Source organism: Arctopsyche grandis, chromosome 9, assembly GCF_051622035.1.
Source record: "Arctopsyche grandis isolate Sample6627 chromosome 9, ASM5162203v2, whole genome shotgun sequence".
Taxonomy (NCBI): domain Eukaryota; kingdom Metazoa; phylum Arthropoda; class Insecta; order Trichoptera; family Hydropsychidae; genus Arctopsyche; species Arctopsyche grandis.
In genome coordinates, this window is record NC_135363.1 from 13,327,615 (window position 1) to 13,343,811 (window position 16,197).

At 34.4% G+C, this 16,197-nt stretch overlaps 1 protein-coding gene across 1 annotated transcript in view; it reads right to left on the reverse strand.

Annotated features, from left to right (window-relative positions):
• The window catches only part of bs (serum response factor blistered), an 87,723-nt gene that overhangs the window by 60,520 nt on the left and 11,006 nt on the right, over positions 1-16,197 (reverse strand). The gene's annotated exons all lie outside the window — the stretch shown is intronic.

Genomic DNA, 16,197 nt, shown 5'->3' on the forward strand with positions numbered 1-16,197 from the left:
TACAATGTATATGTATACATATAATACGTTTCACTGATTCAACATATGTTTTTCGATTTCGAATCAATTTATGACTACATTTTTACTTCGGAATTTTTTTCAAAATAATTTCATAACAGGATGATTATCCCTTATATTATGCGCCGCAAAATAAAATTAATCAAAACATTCTTTGTATTGCTTTTCTCAAAACTCAATATGCTAAAAATTGAAATGAACCTATACAAATTTTTCAAAGCCCTCTGCTACACCGACTCTCGTTATTTCGACTGTTGTTGACTTGAACGGGATTTTGCATAATGTATACAATTTTTTTTTTTGTATTCACGTATGTAATATCCTTAATATACGAGACATATTTTGATCATTCATAGATTTTTAAGCTACACACCTTTAAAATATAAGAAAAAAACGTTCAATTTAACTTACTATGTATATTTTTTTAATAGTTTTTTAACCTTGTAAAATAAGTATTTCACTGTGTGAAACATTTTTGTATATGTACAAACTCGACGGCGAGATACTCCGAAAAAGTCGAAAACACGAGAGTCAATATATTTCAATTCGTTGGAACGAAGTAGTAATTTTTCTAACGTGTTATTCGAGCACATGTTTGAATTACTTCAAAAATTGGTCATAAACCATAGCAAAACAGTATTTGAAAGTTCTAAATTAATTTAACTCCATATGATACATTAGCCGATTGACATTTTATTTTTGTCATTTCAAATAAAAAATATATATACTCCTAGCAATGTAACAAAAACCTCCTTTCAAAATCGAAACAATACATTATATGAAAATCATAAAATCGGACAACCCCCAGAGAGCGAATAATCAAATCTTCGATGGCGAGCGTGTTAAAAGTGCCGTTTACTTCTAGTTTAATTTATAGGTTCAATCGAGCAGGCTTTCTTCATATCACAAACACAATCATATGGCATGGCATGGTATGTGTATGCATGGTGTTCATGTGTAATGGGGCGCCGGTCGGCCGCCGTAACTGACCTCGGCGCGGCGCGGGATTTTCGGGGCCGGGGAAAGAGGAGCGAGGGGCGGCCGCGTGTCGCGCGACCATCTGGTGGCGGGGGGCGCCGCGGAGCCCCAGCGCGCCCCCGTCGCCGCTCGGCGCCTCCGCCCCCGAGTCCGTTTCGCCGCGACGCGCCCCCCGTACCAAACCGCGTCCCGATATTCCAGCGGGGGCGCGAGCTACGCCACTATTTCGGTGCATGTGATCGCCATATTTGGTAGGTTGCTCTCTCGCCGACGACGTATCTACCTGACAGACTCCCCCCCCTCCCCCTGCCTCGCCCCGTCCACCTCGTCCCGCGAGAGCCTGCGACACTTGTGCCATCGTCATCATCGTCGTCGTGGTCGACAACGTCATCCGCGGATTCGCTCTTGATATCGGACCGTTCTAATCAAAGCCTTCGACCGAGGTTCGATGACCTTTTCTTACTAAGTAGTACTAGTTCGTAAACAAAACCAAAATACTATAGTATACTATAAATGTAACCATATGTTTATTGAGTAAAATATTTTGATACAAAATTTATATAACGTTTTGTGGGAACTGCTAAAGGAAATCGTTTGGGAAAAATGCATATTTGAATTGTCAATTCCATACAAGTATCTATTATACATACATATAGGTATATTTCCATAAAATTCGAATAATCAGAATCAATCACTATATGGTCTAACAGGTTCGTAGGTTGCATTTTAAAATATATCTTAAGCAATTATAGTTTTGTATTTACATATTAAGCTAATCTAATATATAATTTCGAAAGAGACTTTGTATGTATGTATGTATTTTTGTTTGGGTCGTAGATTCCGTGACGTTCAATTTAATAATTAATAATAATCGTAAGTGAAAGTAAGAGGAGGTTTGTAAAAAAACAAATACATAGTCAAATAAATTTAATAAAATGTTTACTATTAGATTGGCCATGTTTAAGCGGTTTATATTACAAATACCGAGCGAAACCGAGTAAAAACACTAGTCTAATATATAATTTCGAAAGAGACTTTGTATGTATGTATGTATGTATGTAAGTTTTGGTTCGTAGAATCCGTGACGTTAAATTTAATAAAAAGAAAAAAAATGAATATTCAAATAAATTTAAATAAAATAAAACTATTCAAATAAAATTAATAAAATGTTTACTTATTAGATTATACGTGTTTACGGGGTTTATACATATTACGAATACCGAGCGAAGCCGGGTAAAACCACTAGTACATTATATATAATAGTCAAACAATTTCCTATTATAAGTTGAATTTTTGAAAGCTTTTCATTATATGATATTGGAATTAAAACAAAAGTTAAAGATTTTTTAACAGGTCAGCTTAAACCAAAGATATTTTCTCATAAAATAACGATTTTCAGTCAATTCATAATAATAAGTACCAGTGGCTTGGCGTGAAAATCCTCCTGTTTTTATCGCACAGCTTCGCTTAGCGAAGCTGTGCGATACTGTGCGATAATTCAAGCTACTCACAACGTGGGTTGACACGATGTGAGTAGCTTGAACTGGTAACTTGGCCGTCCGAAACGTTCAATAAGAGATGAGGGATATAAAAAATGACCGCTTACACGAAAACCATGTGAAACGTATAAGAGGTTAGTAAAAACGGTTGGATGACCTATTGCCATGCTGCAAGTAACATCTAAGCTACTCGCATCGTGTCAACCCGGTATTACGTCTACAAGAGCAGGATACAAGGGGACTCGATATGACGACACCTAGTCCTCTTGTATCCCGCTCGCTCACATGTAAATAAGGCTGAACGATAAGAAAAAACAGGGAGATTTTCACGGCACGCCACTGATATGCACGTACATATGTATAAATATCTCCAAATGATTTCCATTATCACTCTCTATAGCATAAAAAACTATCCAAATTCGTATATACCCGTAATTCTAATATAAATACGATCTAAATTCACAAAGTATTATGTGTAGAACTCGAAAATATGACTAAAACATATTAAAAAAAAGTGGTCATACGGTCGCAAGATGTTGATTATTGCGCCAATATGATCCACTTTCCCCTGACCGGAAAAATCATTCGATTCATCAATAATTTCTGACACTTCGTGTGACAGTCACGATAAGTCGATGCGAATTAAAATATCCTATCTATTAAATTTAATTAATTTATATTTGTACGGTCGACTTCTATGTAGGTTGCATTTTACAGACACGCAACTTGAAAATAAGCAAAAATTAAATCTGAAAATAGTGTATATATGTATGCACATACATATATATGTATAATTTACGATAATGCAGAGCGTAATTTCAAACCGAAAACTTCTCAGTCATATTTACTACTCGTGCCAAATAATAATGTGTACGAATGCCTAGAAAAACTAAACAATGATAGACATAAAAACTATGGCAAATTAAAAATAAAATAAATAAATATCGAAACGCTGAATTATTTCCCCAGATATAGGCTTTGAAGAAAAAAAAAACAATTTTATGTGCTCACTACTCGAATGTTGATTCTCGCATTACTCACACGGAGTCATGCCAAGCCAGACGAAATAAGTTCAATGTACCTAAGACGATTGTATAAATTGAGGATCGTAGAATGAAATTTGCTATAAATTTCGTGTGACGTGTGTACATAATATAGACATGTATATAAAGGGGTTAAAAATATTTATTATACAATGGGGGACGACAAACATGCTTTTTGGAAAAATACTAAACAAGCGTATCAAAAAAATGCATTGTAAAAAAATAAACATATGAAATAAACATGTGAAAATAAAAACAAACATGCCAATAAATAATGAAAAAATAAAAGTAATAATATGAAAATGTTTTATGTATAAAATGTGTGAGAGAACATTAATAATAACAAAATAATACAATGACATTAAGTTGTTACAGTTACCAAATGACTAGAATACAAAAAAAAAATCGTACAGTAAATAAATTATCACACGTAAAATTTTAGACATCGTCCTTTAAAAAAGACAATAATTAATAATTTATTAGTTAATTAGGAATCAATATTAATTCATTTATTTGTTTTGTTACAGATCTTATAGAAGAGAGCTTTACGAGATCTACACATTGAAAGGAGGATGTCTTTACAATTAAAAAAAATCGTATACACAAAAAATCAAAAGTACAATTAAGTAGCATTATTTATAAATTAATATACTCTTGATTAATAATTATACAACCTAACAGGAAAAGTGGTCCATTTATTGTCAATCATAGGAAATTTCAATCGACTAGTGAATGTATAATCTGTATTTTATTATTGTAACAATGAAATGTATAAATGAGAAAATAAATTATTTATATAGTTTGTGTTATTCCTTTATCTCCATCCAAATAAAACCTAAAATTGTATTGAAAATGATTAAAAAAAATTGAGACAAGGTGTTTTGTTTTGTAATTTGATATTCTCTCTATTCATACAATAAAAATGACCTAGTACATGTTCAATGCCGCACAACAAGAAGTGAACACTGATTTATTTGTTGATATAAATAAAGCATAAAAAACGCAAAATGTAAGTTGAAAGTAATCAAAAGGCCGCTTTCGCCAATTAATCATCGAGCTGTGGGAGTTTTAATCGGCGAAATTAATTCGCAAAATTGCAATGTACGCGACATTTCTTCGGCGAATCGAATTATTTGGAATCGATATTGCAACTATATCGCAGGGCATTTTCTAAAGTAGTAAAAGCTCTCGGTGAATTTATCGAGTTTGCTACCGTATGGAAGTTCGTTTTACACTTTTATTAGTATCGATTGAAAACGAAACGTGTTCCAATACACGAGTTATATGGCCGAGCTCCGACTACCGGTTCTGGCGGGTTATCTTTCCATCATCAGGTGTCGCGCACCTGACGATCGGAAGATAATTTATCCTGGATCGATATCAGAGAAACACGACGAGGATTGACAAGATTTTTTTAGAAGTTTCGAACAAAAAATAATTGCAACACTACCTCCTAAATTTACACGAAAACGTGAATAAAATACCTAACAAATAACGACTCAGTAAATAAAGAAAAAAAACTTTAAATTGAAATTAAATTAAATTGTATAAAATAAAATAAATTACTCATTTAAATTCAGAGTTGTTCGCCTCTGATTTGATTCAAAGAGAATTCCGCAATAGTTGTAAATATAAACAAACTGTAATTCCGCTACAGATACTACATAAATATGACTTTTTATTTGAAATGCAGTTTAAAGTAAAATTTGAAATTAAAAATAAAATTTTCCAAACAAGCTTCGAATGAAGCCTCTTCTGAAGGGCATTTTCGATAATCAGGTGTCGACGAGCGTGAAGACGATGATGATATATCAGCTCGTTTTGCCGCCGCAAGTTCGGCAGTTTTCAAGCGAGGTTCGCGGCAAAAAAAGGTCGGCCCCCGAGCGGTTACCCTGCTAGCGATTCGACATCGAGCGCGCTCTGAATACTTAATTCGGTTACCCGAAGAAAGGCCCGGACAATAAGACGATTTCTTATCGTAGTCGTCGTATAGTGAGTCTTTTTTGGGGGCCCTTCGAGAGTGGGTACCCACGCGGCCAGACAGCGGGGCCCTTTGTGCGAGAACGACTCGGTAATATGACTGATTCCGAGGCGCGCGCGCGAGCAGGGGACCCCTGCAAGATTTATTGCGAGAACGCGGATAAATCATCGAAAGCATAAGAGTGGACGTAAAATTAATGTCGGAGAAAGATGATATTTTCATATTTGATATGATATCAAAGAAGCTAACAGAAGAAATGTGTAGATTGCACGATATAGAAAACATGCCATTATATATATGTAAGTACATACTACGCTTCGATACAAATTATGACTTTCAATGCCCGATCTGTATATGAATGATTAAATAAAGAATAACTTGAGTAACATTATCTTTTTTTATTTTCACCCTAATTAAGAATCATATTTAATGGTGATGAGAATGATTCGCAGCTTGATAAACAAATTCGATATACATACACGTATGGGTTTCATATCTGTCATTAAACGGATCGTAAATTTATAATTTGATGTAACTGCGTATAACTTCGCTATGAGAATATTGTAATTATTGTATGTGTTCACTTCGTATTGTGTGCCCTTTGTGTGCGAGAGTTAGTATTTCATAAAACATTAGCAATTAAAAAATAAATAAAAATAATTCGATTGCAATGAGTATCATTTCGTTCGATTTATTATCACGTCGTAATAACAATTCAACAAAATATTAATAAATATATTTGTTTAAAAATAATAAAACTAAAAAAATCGTTGCGTTATCAACTATTCATCAATATATTCATATATTTATATAATAAACTCTTTTATTCATTCACTGGACCACATAATCAACTACAAAAAAAAACATAATATGCATGCTAACTTAATATTTTTACAAAAAAAAAATCAATATATAAATATTTACATCATACAATGTCATCTCATTGAGTTTTTATCAAATAAAATACACAATCAAATATACAGAAAAAATATAAAAATCATTACAACTATAGACATCACAATGAAAATGTACCTTATTCGTTCGTTGTATCAAATTTTATACTGTTGCCAGTTTTGAATTATCATAACAAAAAATAATAATAAAAATATTCAACTACTTCAAAAATATTTCTAATTACAAGCGTAAATACATTTAATGAAATAGCTGAATATTTCTTGTCCTAAAATGAAAATTGAAAATTCAGCGTAATAGACAATCCATATTGATGCAGAAATTTTTTTACAGTCGCGATCATCAAAAATCTGTTTTATCTCCTGTCGTCATTGGAATAAAAACGACCTTTACGATTGACTCTCGGTATGCGCCGTTTCAACTTTGTTGACATGAGATTCGATATAAATAATAAATAAGTCACCACGATGACTCATCGTCAAACTTCGTGACCTGTTCGATCGTCAAATAAAACTAATGTCAAGATGACATGAACTTGATTAAATTATCGCACGACTTTCATATTATTAATTTAAACATTAAAATAAATTCGAATACTTTACGCTTTGACCCCCAACGTACGCTCACATGGAAAGAATATCACGGAACGAGGTATGCTAAGCGCCATTTTTGTAATTAAAAGAAACAATTAAAATGATATAATATATACATTACGACTATGCATTGCTGTTTGAGATTAATATGGAACACGACATTTTATGGTGACGAAATGTATACTAAAATTAATTAAAATGTAATGAAACTCTTTATCATATGTGTATTGTGTCTACCACTATGGCGTATGCTCGTGTAAGTGAGAAATGTATTATTTATAATCGTTATAAAAAAACTTTTAAAGTAATGACCATAAAAGTCTTATGAAAATTGTTGAAAAAGCAAAGAAATAAAAATGATAACATGTTTTTCCTATCTCCAATTTTATTTTATATCGCCAGTACCGTTTTGACATCTTTGAGGAACCTGCTGATTGAGATACAACTGTCCTACAAAAAAAACTTTAGATTAAATTGACTAAACCCTAAACATCGCTTCATAAACAGTATCATCAATAATAATTTTCTAATGTATGAGATTTCAAAACAGCCGCAGCGATGAATAATGAGACTACCTTCGCGTGGTTTGAATACGAAGCTGACGCGAGCCACGGTGTGGCCCAACAACGATGATGAACTACCTAAATATGCGACAAATTAATCGTCACCGTTTAAAATGCAAATAAAATTAAACAAAACAATGAATAAACGAGCCTGAGGTGAGAGAGGAGGGCGCGGCGAGCGCGTGCTGCGGCCGCGACTCATTAATTCGAATTCGATTTTATTGTCGTGAAAAATGCACACCGCGCGTGCAGCCTCGCGGCGATGACGTTCAACATCAGCGGGTGCATCTTGGAGAAAATGAGCGTTATAAAAATAAGTCCATAACGCGCGGCGGAAGACCAGAGGCACCGAATTAACCGGCTAGAAGCGGCTATGCCCAAAATAAACGGCCACAATGTGTACAGTGCGGATCGACACTCGAAACTGCCTACGACGAGGAAGAGAGCCAGGCCTAAATCGAAACGTACCCGTTGTTACAGCGTGTGCAGTAATAATATGTCTAAATATTGTCTATCAATAAACTAGACACTAAAGTGTAAAATTTTCTGAGAAAAGCTAGCAAATTCGAAGACTCAATTGATGCGGTGCAGATTTAACTGTGCGGGAAAGAAGCCAAAGCCACAACGCTTAAGCTCATTACGAATTATATTAATAGCGGAATAGCTACTAAACTAATATTTAATCTAGGCGGATATTAGGAGGATATGAAACATTGTGCAATCTGATGTGGGTGTACATTTTGGGTTTACCGGGACATAAGGATTTTTTTTCAATTTAATCTATTTTTTATTAATATAAAATTTATTTAATAATTAAATATTTGAAAAAGGAAACATGTATTTATTAACTGGAAAAAATGTAATTATAAAAGTTTTATTAAGCTTAGCTTTTGAAGAATACTAAAAAAATTAAATGAGAATACGAAAGCCTATTTCTAGATTTGGTACAAATATTTCCAGCAATGGAAAAAATTCTTTCAGTTTCGGTCGAAGTTGGTTTTAAAGTTAAAAGGGATGAAAACAACTTTTTTTAATCCGTTTTTTCTCCAGTTAGCATGAATATTTTGATTTATTTTTTAAAGTCCAGATTATTTGTCTTTCATAACTCCTTATTTAATTCTTCAATCATCGTCAAACACAAAATTGTCTCATTTCATTAATATCTAAAAGAGTTTCTTCCATGGTGGAATTGTCATACAAGAGAATACACTTGCTTCATAATATGTAGTTTCATAGTAGGATATATAATACATTCGCCTTTTATTATAACATTTGAAGAACGTTTTGACTGAAAGATTTTTCCCGGGATTTGAGATAAGAATTCCCAGGACACAGGATATCTAAAATTCGGTAAATTCTCGAGAATTTATGTCCCGGGTTGACCCGGGCAGAAAACCTAGTGCATATGCATTGAAACTTGCTTCTAATGTTTTTATTTTTTTTACAATATTATGTACTACTCCTACAGTGTGTCCACATTAATAATAAACGATGTTTACGTTAGGCCGGTGTTCAACGGAAATAAACTCCGTTGCAATTGTTAAAGCCGAGATATTTGAGTTCGTTAGAAACTGCCAAAAAACAAGAACGACATTATATCGTTGCAAGTGAAAATAAACGGGACGCGTACGGGATAGAAGTCTGAAAATAAAATTTAGAATGGCCTCGATTTCTTTTTGTTTTTTCGTTTTGTTTTTTTATGCAAAACGGATGAGATTTACCTTGAGGGGGCTGACACGGGTAAAAATCACTAAAATCTGATAAAAATCGTTATAAATAAAATCTCTTGAAAATAATACAAATCATTAATTAATTTTAAAAAAATCCTTATAGGCAGCAGGGTCAGATCGATCTCTAATTAACATCAAATAATACACACACCCACGCACACTCGACTGCTTGTACCCACAAATTTGTTCAAATACGAAAAAAAAAGCTTTATAAGGAATTGTCCTCGCGACATGTGTAAACGAAACTTCAAATCGCACGAAGATCTTCTAAACAAAACTAGTCAACGATAATATTATATTACAAACGAACAATCGATTCGTTCTAGTTTCGGAAGCACGTGGCCGGAAAAATATGCGACAAATTTTTCAACGAAAATTTTCCGCGCGATGGCTCGCCAAATGCATAACGCGCGAGTGTGTTGTAACGGAGAAAATTCGGCGACCTTGAATCTCAGTATATGCTGAAAAAATATGTATGGCGCCGATGAAAATAAATCAAAGACATCACGTGGTCTTCCAAAAACAAAAAAAATCACCGCCTTTAAAATTCACAACAGCTTTACGATTCAATATTAAAAATGGTATATTACTATGGAAATAGCCTTCCCGATCAAACGTGCGTGCCAAAAATTGATACGCCTCTATCCCATTACACAGAAACAAAATTATCAATACGCACGTTACCTATGTATGTATGTATGTATATAAGAATAATAAAGAGATGATATCGGTCAAGTTGACATTTGGTATCCAGAGTATACATGTGTGTGGTGAAGACTGAAGATGATTCAAAAATAAAAGTGTGTCATTTGAAACACTGAAGATAATCAAATTATTTTACAAAGTAATCATTTCAAGCAACTCTCGTGTGTTTGGGAGACCTGTTGCATTGACTAGGGCTGAACTTGTTGCTTCTTCCATAGCTTCGCCGATTGCCCATCTTTTCCATTACATACAATTTTGATAAAGTTACAAATGTGGAAAGACCAGCGGCGTACGGTGGTGGGACGAGAACGACCCGCCCACGGGGTACCTCTGCGAAGGTTCCGAGGCCAATCGCATTCGAAAAAACGCAAAATGTGGGCTCGGTGTCTGCGACCTCAGGCCGAGATTAAAAGTCATAAACGGCACCTGCTGAACCTACCCGATTTAGATCTAACTCGTACGACAAATCGAAAAGAGCGACCAACGCGTCCAACTTTGTCCAACGATGGAATTTGAGGGGCGAAGAACTCGAAGCAGGAAGCAAGCGCAGAGGCACAAACTCACTAACCGGCCCCGATGACGACTCGCGGGTGTCATAATCGAAACAAACAGTGTATGCATTGCATTTGCATCGAACTCGAGTGAAAATAAATGATGACGTTATACATACTTTAAGAGCTCTCGAAGACCATCTGTTTATCATAAAACAAAATGCAAACTTAAACTGAGTTTATATGTAGAGACGAAAAACTAATCACCATTCATGTATTTCGTATGAATGTACAGCAGTGCTTCTTAATATGTATATTGTTTAAGAATAAACTTTCCTTGGATGATATCTTATGGTAATGTTCTCCACTCGCAACCCGTCCATCTCCCGTCAAAAAACAACTTAAAAGTTTCAACTTTACCATGCGTGGCCTTACACTGAAAGCATCCAAAATACCGAAATTCAATATTTAAAAATACAGACACTTAAATTTAGAATGAAAAGATACGAAAATTCTAACATTCGCTTGTGTCAAGGAATAATAACGTAGTAAGAAGTAAATCTAATGGTAAGAACACACTCAAAGGTTCGGCGCGGGACGCATACGTGGACTCATGCGGTGAGAGGCGTAACTTCACCTCATTATTAATTCGTACGATCTTATTATTAAGTTTAATAAGTTTCTCATAAATTTATTCAAATATTATAATCACCGTTATCGATCACTATCAAACTATCAATACAAGAAACACTGCAAGGGATGAGGGACGCGGCGGCACAGATTTAGCGTACGTTTAGCGTTTTTTGCAAAACTACCTAAAAAAAAGTGTTTTTACTTTACCTTGTATTGATATATGTAGGATTGACTGTGATTTTCTGTATTTGAAAAATGTTGGAGAAATTTGTTAAAATAATAAGTACAAATTGACAATGACCTGAAGATGCACCCATCACAGCTGGAGTCTACTTAGACATGCCGTGCCATACGTTTCAGTGTGCCTTTCCAGTCGTATTTTTTTCTCACCGTCACCTTTTAGAATTAATAAAAAGTAATTGACGCCGTATTTAAAAAAATCTTTGCAAATACCTCCTCTCTTAATAATGTCAAATTAGAATGAATGTATACACTTACATATGTAAATGAAACTTGAAATTTGAAACACAGTGATCTGAATCGACTCCCGCTGCGGTACAAAGGGAGAAACGCGTAAAAAAGATCGTCAGTGAGCATACATATATAGGAATATTCTATAAACGGTAAAAATTCCCAGTATGGGAGCGAGCGTCTTATGAGGGAATATTATAATTAGCGGCCGGCTGGTGGGACGCCGGCGTCGGGACGCCCGGTCCCATTTCTTCTATTTCCGTCCCGGCGTGCCCATATACAACATAACAGCTTATTTGGAGCGCGGGAATTATTTCGGGATAAAATTTGGCTGCGCACGCGCCCAAACCGCGTCCAAACCGACGACCCACCGAGTGATATAACACCGGCAGCGGACGAGCGCGCTCACAATGCGCTCCCAGGAAAATCCCAACTCGGAAAAATCAAGAAAACCGCGCTCCCTCGGCCCGAATCGACTACGACGACGAAAACTGAAAATAATACGCAGCCAAGGCCGAATAAGAAAAAAACAAAATGAAATGAAAGAAGACGAAAAAAATATAGGCGACATTTAATTTCGTTTTCCGTATCGGAAACCGAGCCAACATTTCGCCGCTGCGAGAGCGACAATACAATGGAATGTCTCCAAACGAGATTTGGATTTGTAAATTTGTAATTCGCTCGTTTTCGAAAAAGCTATTCGCACACGCGATTAAGAAAGAATGTAATTTTTAACACCCCCTACTACGTATGTGTCTCGTCGGAATAATGGCCAAGTTTTTGGCAAATACCGACTTTTTTTTCAAATTTCGATATATAATATAATATATAATAGATATAATAGCCAATATATACAGAATTTAACCACTGAAAACAACAATCCAACATATATATAATATGTTACATTTGGTTTTTAAGAAATAAAGAAACAAAATGCTATAAATTTGTTTTAGTTCAAATAATGTAAAAAATTTAAGCGATTTCAACAATGTATTTAAAAACTAATAGACAGAGCACAACTAGAAATTTATAATATGTTCATTCAAAAAAAAAATCCTGTCCCCAAATATAAAAGGAAAAAAGCTAATCTACAACCAAATCGACAATACTTAAATGTTATAGGGAAAATTTTCGAATAAAATTATCATGCGTGATTTTGAGTACTCTGCATCAATGTGGGGTGGTACATTCTCAATTACGACCGACACCTAATTGCCTCCGAATCGGCAAATCTCGATTTTGGCGAGGAGCACACGTGCCACGGCGACCATTGAGCAAATGATTCGACTACATAATCAATGTTTACACGTTTGTCTTCAGCGCCATATTTGTACAAGAGCGAGCCGGTCACAACACCCACCCACGAACTCGATACCGATCGCCCGGGAAAACTTCACTGGTTCGACCCAAAAACAGCCAAAACGAGCCTTAATCGGTGGGTCGACGAGCGGGGGAGGGGCGAAAAGAGATGAGGAAGGCGAAAAAAATATATATGCGACTTCGAAGGAGTAGTCATCGCGAAATCGCGCTATATAAGTCGATAGCGAAAATCTAAACCAAGATTCGGAGCCGCGCTATTAAATCGGTTCAAGGTATCGGTTGAATGCGGCATTAGCGAGAGAAACGGGTATTTAAAATCAATAACGAATCAAAGAATCCGACAGTGCAAGAGGACACGATGGAAAAGTCAGATACAAACATGCCAAGAAAGCTTAATTACCAAAAAAATAAATAAAAAGATATATCGGACGACAGTCGGGACAAATCTGACAGCGTTTGAACTACAGTGTGATACAAATGTGTTCGACATTTTCAATCCTAATATTTATTTTATTACCATCAAAGTGATACAGGGCAAAATATAAACAACGATTGTTTCAATGAAGCATAAATCTAAAAAACAACAAATAGTTTCATTAAGACGAAGTTATAATAAAAACCTTGACAAGTAATAAATATGTTTGATGCGATGAAATCAAGTATGAAATTAAGAAAACGGGATATTGTTTCATTAACTTTCCTGCTAATATATTGTCTACCATTTCACGAACACATTAATTGATTTAACATTTTTAAATTGATAAATCCTCTTATTTATAGACCAACCTATGTATATTCGCATTTGCCGTTTCAAAACTACATCCATCTAATCATAAAAATTTACATACTATATTAAACAAGCTATATTTTTGTGCAAGTTAGATTAATCGGCACCCAAATAATCAACTTCATCACAAGCCTACGTTCACGTATGAAGTCGACCGCTAATGGACCGACAATCACTCAATGGAAAATATACATACATGCATACACATAATGTAAATATATATGTATATATATATATATATATATATATATATCGATAAAATTTTAATTATAAGAAGATGTCGCAGCATCGTCGACCTCACGTATGGTTCCGTCAAATCGACATCTAGACGGCAGATAAAAGAATCGTCATCCGACCAAATTGACATGTCAAAATTGATTGAAAGCAGCCCCACCCCGTCGGCGGAGAGTGGTCACCGATGATGGTCAAATAGAAAAAGCTGGAGAGCGATGCTGTAACAAACGGATCGATGTAAAAAACGAACGCGGCACTTAAGCATGTAAAATATTCGAATTTATGTAGGTATGTAGGTACATGTGTTTTAATAACATCGTAGGAGAAAACGCACTGAACGGGTATTCCGACTCTGCATACTTAATTCTTGTAATACATCTACCGCTACACGTCGAACCGATGAAAAAGAGTAGCGATAAAAAAGATGACAAAATATTGATGACGACGCGATTTTTATTCCGATTTGAAAATATAAAAATGGCGAAAGTCGCGGACCACACGGTAGAATTGGAAAGGTCAATCAATTAAGCGCACGAACCAAAGATGCTGCGCGTTTAACCCCTAAGTAACGACGCTGTATTTAATACACCAATTGCTTCGATGAATTGTCCTTAAATACAAATCGATGGCACATATTTTACTGGTTATTTTCATGTAATTGTGTATTTTTGATGACTACACGGTAGCCAAATACATATGTATAATAGAATCGATAACGCTAATTCAAAGAAAGTATGTATGTAATTAAAAATATACACAAAATGAAACTACATGCTTATATAAATGAGTAGACAAACTTTCAAATCACATGCATCAAAAATTAAATATTTTATGAATCGAATGAGATTTTGCTACGTATGAAAAGTGAATGATGATAGTGAAACAAAAAGTATATTTTGATTTACCATGTGATAGTTAAATAGTCAATATTACCATAATCTACTACATAAAGACTAGTTTGAATATCTTTTTCGTTGCTCGGATTTTTCAGCACTCAGTATTGACACTTAGAACGATAATAGCACTACCAGTTTGACCAGTGCGCCAATGACACTCGTGTTAAAACTTCCACCTCTTATTTATAAATTTAAATATAATTATTATAATTCGTAAATATATTTATTTGACAGTATTGTTCGCACACACTCACTTTGCCACTGATTATATTATAACAATTTATTTACAACAAATTTAAAAATGATTACTACTATTGACAATTTTCTTCTGAATTATACAAATAATAATTAAAATAAAACACACTTGCACAATTGTCCGTGCGTTCAGGGGTTGGTCGACACTTAAAATCACAGATCATTGTATAATCATAGGAAAAAGTATAACTTTTTTCATTTCATAATCATTTTGATTGTTCTTACCACTACGATATATAAATTCATGGATGGAAAATATTCAACTAGTAGAAAATCATCAGTCAATTTTCAATTCGTTCACGGTTGAATGTTTTCGTTGTTACATTTTTTGATACACATGCCATAAAAAAATACCACTACTTATGGAAATATCAAATAGGTACTGTTATATAAAATTACATTGAAAATTGAGCCACCAATAGTGATAGTATTGTTATAGCACCGTGTATGTATAATATAATATGTACATCAAACATGTTACAATCATGCCAATGAGTTGCTCTTAAATGCTAACATAATCACACACGCAAAACATTATGGATGATGCAATGAACAGAATAATGTTTAGATAAATGAAAATCAAAATTAAAAAAGCAACCGTGCAAACTACAAACAAGTACAGCAACAACAACAGTGCCAAAGCCTTCCATGTGCATTCCGGTAATTTTATATTATATTATCGACAATAATTTTAAGCAATATATAAATGCGATTTCGGATGTCAAATTACATAATGCCGCACTACGTAGGGTTAAAACTGAATAGAAATGACCTATCGTTAACCATTACCGACGTCAAATATTTCGCAAACCCAATCACGACCAAAATGAATATAGACTAATTCGCTACATTATCGTTCGAAGCGTTGCACAATAATTTTGTGAGCCAACGCTCGAATAAAATCTTTGGACTTCTATTGCTAATAGTTGATATATTCTTTCTGCACATTGTGCCAAAAATGTTTATATATTGATTCAATGCCGTCAGAATAAAATTTAATTAGACCGGCAACAGACTTTTTTTTAATTTAACAGATTAATTAACTATAGAAATATACTTTGTTGTTATTCGTATCTCACATGAACGTA